Source organism: Pinus tabuliformis, chromosome J (assembly GCF_031772625.1).
Source record: "Pinus tabuliformis cultivar Carrire ecotype Pingquan chromosome J, CPIR1, whole genome shotgun sequence".
In the NCBI taxonomy this organism is placed as follows: Eukaryota; Viridiplantae; Streptophyta; class Pinopsida; order Pinales; family Pinaceae; genus Pinus; species Pinus tabuliformis.
In genome coordinates, this window is record NC_142295.1 from 1,522,884,799 (window position 1) to 1,522,895,160 (window position 10,362).

A 10,362-nucleotide genomic window follows, 5' to 3' on the forward strand; every position below is an offset into this window, starting at 1 on the left:
GAACAAGGTTTATATAACTGCCAGCCCGCACCATTTGGACCTGACTGCAGTGGAGGTTTAGCCATCAGGATGTCAGGTCATGTGAACACAACAGTCAGGATTACCGTCATTTGAAGACCGGAACCTCCGCAAAGATAGTCGACAACTGAACATAGTTATCACATGGATAAGGGAGACCACCAACAGTCAGTGAAACTGCCGGAGATAAACCGCCCAGGTGTCCATCTGTGGCTAGAATGTGTCTGGTCACTTGCCATTGTCAACCGTCTCTATGTCGTTAGCTAACTACCAGTGGATCTTTATAACCTAAAGTCTAATTTTGGGTTTTGTTGTAAAAATGCATTATGTTTAAATCAACCACCATGGCTCCTTATCTCTATGTGTCACTATGTGACAAGACCGAGACCCACGAACCTTTAATGCTAACCATTCATGACAAGTTTAGCCAAAAGGAGTTCGAATGAACCTGCAAAGCCTATAAATTCAGTCCATTTCTCATGAAGTGGACATTAGAGTGATTTTGAAGACTTTGTGTCAGATTTTGGAGAGAGAGGTAGTTTTGTTTTCAGTGTTTCTTGGCCGTCCGGAGGCAGAATTGGGAACCAAGACATGCATTGGAAAGCTAGGAGAGAGATATTTCTATTGACAGAGACTAGAGGTTCCTAGGATCACATTTAGTCTAGTGTTTTTCTGTGTAAATACATCCTTTGATGAATCCTTAATAAAATAGACACCCATCTTGAAAGCGGACCCAAGACATATTCCATCAAGGACGAACTCCATAATCAATGTTTGTTGTCTTCTATCTTTGTTCTTTGCTACAATTTAATGTTTAATGATGCTTCTTAAGTTCTTGATTAAGTCGTAAATCAATTTCTTTCCTTCAATCTTCCACATTAAGCGAACGAGTTAACAATCAGTTTACTGTTGGAAAATATTCAATTCTACTTCAGTTTTATTTATTATCCATTTTAGATCATATAATTTGGTATTATAGGAGGTTAAGTTTTCTAGAATTTTTTCCAATGAATGTTAACTAGGTCTAGGTCGCGATGGGGAGAAGGAACACATCAGGAGTTCGATCCAGAAATTAGAAATCGAAAAGTCTCTCATCGAACGACAATGGTAGGATCCGATGCAAGTGAAACTCTTGAAGGGAAGGTCATGGATCAGGAACAGTTTCAGCAAATGTTTTTGAACATGCAGCAGATGTTGGGAGAACTCTACGAAGATAAGAAGGCAAGAGATGCAGCTTCTTCTTCAAAGACATCAAAGAAGGACAAGGGAAAAGGCAAGGTTGATAAACCTCCTTCTCCTCCATCATCTCCATCATCATCATCTTCTTCTTCTTCCAGTTCTGATTCTGAAACAGAAAAGAAACATGAGAAATCATCTCTTTTGAAACTTGATTTTAAATTTGAACTACCCATTTATGATGGCAAAATGAATCCTAAAAATCTAGATAACTGGATTAAGCAGTTATAAGTGTATTGTAGAATTCAGAACATTTATGATGAAAAAACAAAAATTCATTTAGCTACACTTAGAATGGGGGAACAGATTTAATTTGTTGGGAAATTAAAACTCAAATAGATGTAAAGTGGAAATGTAAAGTCATCTCTTCATGGTCTGAGTTTTTAAAAGCTCTCATAAAATAATTATATCCTCTAGGATACATGCAAAAAGATGTTATTTATTGGCAGCATTTGAGGCAAGGTAAAGGTCAGAATGTTCAAGAGTTTACTTAGCAGTTCAGGAAGAAATATTTTGTGCTTGGTATTCCATTGGATACACACGAAACTTTATTAAAGTACATTGGCAGTTTACATTCATATTTACAGCATACATTATTGATGTTTAATATTGATGACTTTGATGAAGTGTGTGTTCAAGACATACATATTGAATCAAGTGGAAGACTGTTCAATTTTTTACCAAAAGCATCCAGAAAGTTGGAAACCAAGGATTCCAAAGACAACAAGAGGAAGAGAATTTTGAAGGGAAAGAAAATAGCAACAGCTCAGAATGAAAGTGAAATACCTACTTGTGCTCGCAATCAGAGGATCGGACATGATGAAGCCAGATGTTGGAAACTTCACCCAAAACTCAGACCAAAGAAGTTCTAGAAGAAGAAAGGTGAAAATAAGGCTAATGCAGCAATCCAACAAGATTTGGGCTCCGACTCAGGTGATGAAAGGAAAATAACCGCAATGGTTTTGACAGGTAAAAGTTTTGACACTAGTTCAAGTTCTAGTACTTCTGCAACTTCTTCAAACATAAATCATCTGAATGAGGATAAAAGAGTCGAATTATTTCATATAAGGATAACTTCTAAGCACAAAAAAATAGATACATTGTTTGATAGTGGATCACAGGCAAATTTAATATCTGAAGATTTAGTTAAGAAATTGGGTTTGGAGACACAGAATCATCCAAGACCATACCCATTAGGTTGGCTAAATAAAGAGACTCAGATTAATGTCACAAAGCAATGTCGTTTAAAATTTTCCATCACAACTAATTACATTGATGAAGTGGATTTAGATGTGATTCCAGCAGACATATGTGGAGTAGTGTTAGGGAGTCCTTATCTCTATGATTGTCATGCAATGTTTCATAGGAAAGAGCATAAATATCACCTTAAGAAATATGGAATTGAATACATTTTCAAGGCACATAAACTCAAAACACACTTGGATTAGTTACTGCTAATCAGATGAATCGATTAATAAGTTCAAGTAAGAGATATGTACTCATGGCTATAAAAGAACAACATAAGGATCAACATGGTGCTTTTTCAGGTTGTGAATCTCAGTTTAAATATAGTTTGGTTAAAGGGGTAGATTCTTTTCAAAGTATATTTAAAGAACCAAAACATCTTCCTGCTAAATGGAAAATACAACATGAGATACAATTGATGTTTGATGCCCCTCTTCCTAATGTCGGAATGTATCGCATGTCAGTCATAGAGAACAAGGAAATAAAGAAACAAATCCAAGAGTTGATTGAAAAAGGTTTCATTCGACCCAGTTCATCTCCATGTGGCTCACCTATAATTTTGGTTCCTAAGAAAGACGGGACATGGATAATGTGTGTCAACTTTAGGGCCTTAAACAAAATCACAATAAAAAATAGGTATCCTCTTCCCAGGATAGATGATTTACTTGATCAGTTGAAAAATGTTGTCTATTTCACTAAGTTGGATTTGCGTAGTGGGTATCATCAAATTCGCATTGCAAAAAATGACATTTGGAAAATTGCATTCAAAACTAGGCAAGGACTATTTGAATGGTTAGTAATTCCTTTTGGTTTGTGTAATGCTTCAACTTTCATGCGGGTTATGAATGATGTATTTCACCCATACATTGATAAATTTGTCATAATCTACTTAGATGATATCCTGATTTTCAGTTCCAGTATGGAAGAGCATGTTAGGCATGTTAAACAAGTCTCTGAAGTGTTGCACAGGGAAAATTGTACCTTAAACTTTCCAAATGTGAGTTTGGGAAAACTTCATTGAATTATCTTGGTTACATATTTGGAGGTGGTAATTTGAAAATAGATCCAGCTAAAATCGATGTGATTGTTAAGTGGCCAAGACCACAGAATGTGACTGAAGTTAGGAGTTTTCTAGGTGCAGTTCAATATTGGAGAAAATTTATTGCTCAGTTTTCTTTGATTGCATTACCATTACATGATTTAACAGGTTTTAAATTTTCCTTTCAGTGGGGAGGAAAAAAGCAAAAATATTTTGATACACTTAAGCGGAAACTTGTCACAGCACCAATCTTAGCTTTACCAGATCTTCAACAGCCATTCGAAATTGAAACAGATGCTAGTGGTTATGAAATGGGTGCAGTCTTACTTCAAAAAGGGAAACCTATTTGTTTTCATTCTAAAACTTCTTATAAGGAAGTTATAAATTATCCACATATGATAAAGAACTATTTGCTTTAGTTGAAAGTGTAAAGAAATGGAAACACTACTTAATGGTTAAGGAAACAGTGATTCACACATATCATTAGCAGCTTCAGTACCTTCAATTTGAGACTAAGTTGCAACAATCTCGTCATTACAGATGGATGGGATTTCTTCAGCAATTTCACTTAGTAATTAAGTACAAGAAAGGTGTAACAAACAAAGTAGCTGATATGTTGTCTAGACCATCTTTGAATGCTTCAGTAGTGTTGCAGAATAGTTATTTAAAACATGAAAGTTATATAGTACATATGTTGATTTCAAAGATATTTATGAATCACTAACTCATGGTACTCAGGTGGAAGAAGTCAATTTTCATGTTCATGACAGGTTGTTATATCATCTGGGTAAGTTGTGTATACCATAGACAGAAAGGGCACATGCTATTCGGGAAACACATTCTTCTTGCATTTCGGGACATTTTGGCGTAAGCAAGACAGTGGCGCATATTCAAAGGTATTGTTATTGGCCTCGTATGTATGAAACAGTTGTTAAGGACATTAAAGTATGTTTGATGTGTTTGACAAGTAATTCAAGCAATCAAAAGATTGGTTTGTATATGCCACTTCCAGTTCCTTTGCAACCATGGGACAGCATTTCCATGGACTTTGTTGGAGGACTTCCTATGTCCAAGAGAGGGAATGATTACATGTATGTTGTGGTTGATAGATTCAGCAAGATGTGAATTCTTGTTCCATGCAAAAAGAAAGTGACTACTGAACAGACTGCACAAATGTTCTTTCAATAGGTATGGGTTCATTTTGGGTTACCTACTTCCATTATTTCTGATCGAGACACTCATTTTGTAGGAGAGTTTTGGTCCACTTTGTGGGGACTCATGGACACAAAGCTAAAGAAGAGCACAACTTTTCATCCACAGATCGACGGACAGACAGAAGTGGTGAACATGACAGTGATACATATTCTCCAAGGTTACTGCAGCAAACATCCTAATTTGTGGGATGAATCTTTACCTTATGTGTAGCATTCTTATAATTGAGCCTTACATTCTTCGACTAATCAATCGCCATTTGAAACATGTTTTGGGTATCTACCAAAGTCACCGATGGATTTCATGTTCAGTGAAGAAGATAAAGTGAATGGACACAATGATTCAAATAAAGCAGTTAATTTCATTCAACAAATACAACAGATACATGAAGCAGTGTAGGATCAATTAAAGAAGAGTTAGGCCAAGTACAAAATGCGCCATGAAAAGCATCGAGTCGATCATCATTTTTAGGTCTGAAATTAGGTATGGCTATATATCAGTAAAGACAGGTTGAAAGGTGAAGGTAAGAAACTAAAACCCATCAGGTATGGTCCTTTCAAGATTGTGGAAAATATTGGAAATAATGCATTCTGGTTAGATTTACCTCCTTACATGCGTATTTATTCAATTGTAAATGTGGAAAATCTAAAGTTGTATGAACCTTCGATGATCATGGATCCAGAGGAAGATACACAGATTCCTACTATTGATGATTTGGCACCTGAATATATGAATGAGTTGCAGGAAGATACCATCTTGGACAGGAAGGTTCGATCTTCAAGGCGTGGAGATGTTGAATATCTTCGAGTGGTAGTCAAGGGCATCAATCCAAGCAAGGCGAGATGGACGGAGATCAGAAGAGTGAGGGAGTTGTAACCTCACCTAATATCTACTTAAATCAAAAAAATTTGGTCCAAAAGCTTTCAAGTGGAGAGGATTGATCCAGGACGATCTTACATCAGTCCAATTCGACAAGGGAAGTTCAATTCTTCAGCGTTGTTAGTATTGTCTTTAGTTCTTCATAGTGGTGGTTAAGTCTTCATGGTGTTTCATGGCTAGGTCAAAACTGAATGAATGGTGTGGTGATGTAAAAATTGTTAAGTCCTAACACTAAGGTCTTGATCCTATGCTAATGATCTAATCCTAGGTCCTAGTGCAAAAATAATATGCATAAAAACCTATGCTAAAACCCTCACAGACTATATATTACAAAACCAAATGTAATATTACACAGTCCCAAACTACAGTGGAACCGTGTCGGAACTATGAGCATGTGAACAAGGTTGATGTAACTACCAGCCCGCACCATTTGGACTTGACCATAGTGGAGGTTTCGTCGTCGAGATGTCAGGTCATGTGAACGCAACAGTCAGTATTACAGTCATTTGAAGATCGAAACCGCCGCAAAGATAGCTGACAACTAAACACAGTTGCCACATCGATAAGGGAGACCATCAACCGTTAGCGAAACTGCCAGAGATAAACTACGCAGGTGTTCACCTGTGGTTAGACCATTACTCGTCACATGCCACCGTCAACCGCCTCTGCACCGTTAGCTAATTGCCAGTGGCTCTTTATAACATAAAGTCTAATTTTGGGGTTTTTTTTTAAATGAGCTATGTTTAAATCAACCACCGTGGATCCTTATCTCTATGTGTCACTATGTGACAAGACCGAGACCCGTGAACCTTTAATGCTAACCATTCATGCCAAGTTTAGCCAAAAGGAGTTCAATTGAACCTACAAACCCTATAAATTTAGTCCATTGATCATGAAGAGGACACTAGAGTGATTTTGAAGACTTTGTGTCAAATTGTTGGAGATAGAGGCAGCTTTGTTTTCAGCGTTTCTTGGTTGTATGGAGGCAGATTTGGGAACTGAGATAGGTGTTGGAAAGCTAGGAGAGAGAGCTTTCTGTTGATAGCGACCAGAGGTGTCTGTGATCAAATTCAGTCTGGTGTTTTTCTGTGTAAATACTTCCTTGGATCAATCCTTAATAAAATGAATGCCCATCTTGAAAGCAGACCCAGAAACATAGTCCATCAGGGACGAACTCCGTAATCAACGTTTGTTATCTTATATCTCTGTTCTTTGTTGCAATTTAATGTTTAATGATGCTTCTTAATTTCTTGATTAAGTCTTAAATCAATTGCTTTCCTTCAATATTCCACATTAAGTGATCGAGTTAACAATCAGTTTACTGTTGGCAAATATTCAATTCTACTTCAGTTTTATTTATGATCCATTTTAGATCAACTTTAGCACAAATGAAAGAAAACATGAAATAAAAGCATCTGCATAATAGTCTTACAAATATTCATAATTCATGCATGAATAATGTGTCAGGCATGAAGGCTTCGGCTATTAAGTAAAATTTCCAAGACACGTGTATACAATGAACATCACTAGCTCCAATAGTGGAGCATTGGAGCCACTCTTTTCTCCTCAAAAGAACTAGTTTATCTCTCTAATGCCTTGTGGGATGAGACAAGGTGAAATTTTTTTTGCTCATACAATGAGGGTGAATATATAACCAATAGGTGATGCTCCACCCTCCTTGTGACTCTTGCACTACCCTTATGACTATTTGACTTCCTATGAATTTTTTACCTTACATGACTCTTCATATTTTGAATGCATGCTCTGGACTTCCACTTTACAATACATTTCGAATAGGTAATTACATAATCCACAACAATTTTGTGGCATATGATGACTTGTGACAAGACACGACATGGCATTGATGACATGAACTGCATGATGATGTGATAGTGCCAAGTTGTCCTTCTTGTTGCTTCTTTCTTTGTGTCTCCTTGAAAACATGGTACATGTTCTTCTTATTCCTTCCCCTTATGAATTGAAGATGAGGATTGTTCCATGTGATCTCGATATTCATCTTCTATTAGAGATTGGTGTTCCTTTGTCTTCTTTCCTAATGATCATCTTATCTCTTTAGCTCCATATGTGTCTTGTATCATCTCCTCCTTCTCCATATCCTTCTTCGTCATCTTGCCAAAGCATGATAGAGTACTTACATCTGAAATCCAATCATGACAATATCATGACATTGTTCCGCTAAACCCCTAGTCTAAGATGGCACATATTGATCCACTAACTGAGTCGGAACTAGGTGATAAGCTGGAAAAGAGGCTCGATAACTGCAAAGGCTCAAGCTTCACCACTAACTGCTTTAACTATGTAATTGTGTAGCTCAAGAAGTCGAGAGTGAATCTTGAACCTTGAGACTGTGTAATGCGCAGTTTAGGTTGGACTGAGGAAGAAATATGTGTAATCTGGGAGCTTAGTGTGACAGGTTGAGGGGATGGGTATTGGATTATCCTATTATGTAGTTTTGGAGGACAGATGAGTCTAGGTTATTACGCAATTATGAAACTCAGGGAGTTAGTGGTGTAGCTTGAGCCCTGAGACTACAAAGTGTGTAGTTCAGGGTAGGACTGGGGAGACAAACTTCACAGTTTCTGGACTCAATGAGATTAGCTATGGGGTTTTTCACTGCTTGGGAGAATTGTGCAGTTCTGGGAGGTAGAGGAGGCTAGGCCATTATACAGTTGTGCATATCAAGAGCTAACGGGATTAGCTTCAAGCTATATATTGCGTAATGCGCAATTGAGACCAAGATGGGAAGATGAATTGCGCAATTCTAGGAGGCAAGGTTGAGCTTGAGCACTGGAACTGCGCAGTGCTACAGTCCTGGGAAGTAGGAATTGCGTGTTGGCTTTAGGGGCTTGGACCCAGGTTTAGAGTTAGTTTGTGCTAACCAACAAAACCCTATACCACAGGCCCTTTCGGTAACAATTTTCTTGTGTAGACCACAGTCTCACTCGAAGCGATATTTGGGGATGCTAGAACCAAGTTTCTGCATCTAGAGGGGTTATATAGTGTCGATATAAGGTTTCTTTTAGTTTAGGGCTTGATCCGAACTTCACGAACCATTAACCATATTTTTATATTCGTAGAGATTTTTCCTATTTAACAGACTTGCGATCTGCGTAACTAGTCTACCATGCTTTATTCATCGTATAAAACAGTAGTTGAAACTGTTGAAAATAGCAACAAGAAATGCTAAAAATAGTATTCAAAATATTCCAATTTTGATTTTCCCTTGAATTAAAATTCGAATTTAGTCTCACCAGCTACTTGAAAAATAATTAATTAATTCATCTTGAGTTAATTAGTTGGTGAAAATCAAACATGAAGTCTTTGTGAAGACATGCAACAGTTATCCCTTTGATTGAGGAAGTTATCCCTTAATTAAGGAGATAAGGATGAGTTGTATTTGAGTTGTAATTAGTTAGCTCAGTTAACTGAATTAATTCCAGTTAAATTAGTTCCAAACAGTTGGACGAACTCATTGTGAGTTCAATCAGTTAATGCATGCATGCATGCAACTAGTGTTCTCCAGAAAACTGAATATTCTCTCATAAATAAATTATGCATGTCAGTTCAGACAAAGGCCCAGTTGAGATTAAAGGCAGGGGCAGTGTACTATCAGTTGCTAGAATATTCCCATGTGAATATCTCTTACATGCAAAAGGAATTCATTCCTTGAGGATTGCGCAGTTATTATAGAGGTCAGAGCAGTGTGTGAGGTGAGAATCACACGGGTGGTAGCTGGAGGACCCAAGAGAAATTGTGCAAGGAAATAGGAGGCTTGGAGGACTGAAGGAAGGCATATTTGTTGTCTATTCTGTCTATGAGCAGCAGTGAGGGATTGTACTGAGAGTTAGATAGCTTTGTGTAATCCTGAGATATTTCCACTTGTATGATAATACAGATAGCGGGGTTTTTAGTTGAGGCTTTCCCTAGAGTATTCTTTTGTGTTTCATGTGTGATTGAATCTTCTTCTCTGTTATATGTGTTCCATTTTATCTTGCTCAAAATCGATTAAGCTTCCGCAAGTTTGATTATAGAAGTAGATTAAGTATTTTGCTTTAGTACATTGCATAATCAGTTTAATCTATAGTGAGAATTTCTACATGGTATCAGAGCAAAGGTGATCAAAGCAGAGAACAGTATAAAAAGAAGGGAGAAGTTCGAAGTTTGAAGTTCTTGATTGTAGGTACAAAATCAATTTCTTATCACATCTCAAAGTTCACCAATGGCGTTCAATGTCTTGAGACTCGAGTATGCCCTGGATGGCAGCTCGAATTACATATCATGGAAGGATCGCATGGAAACGGTATTATAAGACAATTGTTTGAAGGACTTCATTGATCAAGAAGTCCCCAAGCCAGCAACAACTAATGCCCAATAATTGGCGGAATGGAAGAAATGTGTGTCGTGAGTGAGGAGGATTCTTCTGGAGGGATTTCGAGACCATATTGTCTCGAGTCTCCATGGGAAGGAGACTATGTTTTCAATGTGGAAGACATTGAAGGATCTATATCAGAATAGTAGCAACCAGAGGAAGCTGGCGCTAAAGGACAAGCTTCGTAAAATCAAGTGTGAAAAGGGTGACATGATCTCTACATATCTGAATAAGCTCACCATGTGCAGAGATGAGCTTGGAAGAGTAGGAATCACAACAGTTGATGATGATATGGTGAGTCTTGCTCTCCTCGGTCTTCCTAAGAGCTGGCATAGCTACCAGG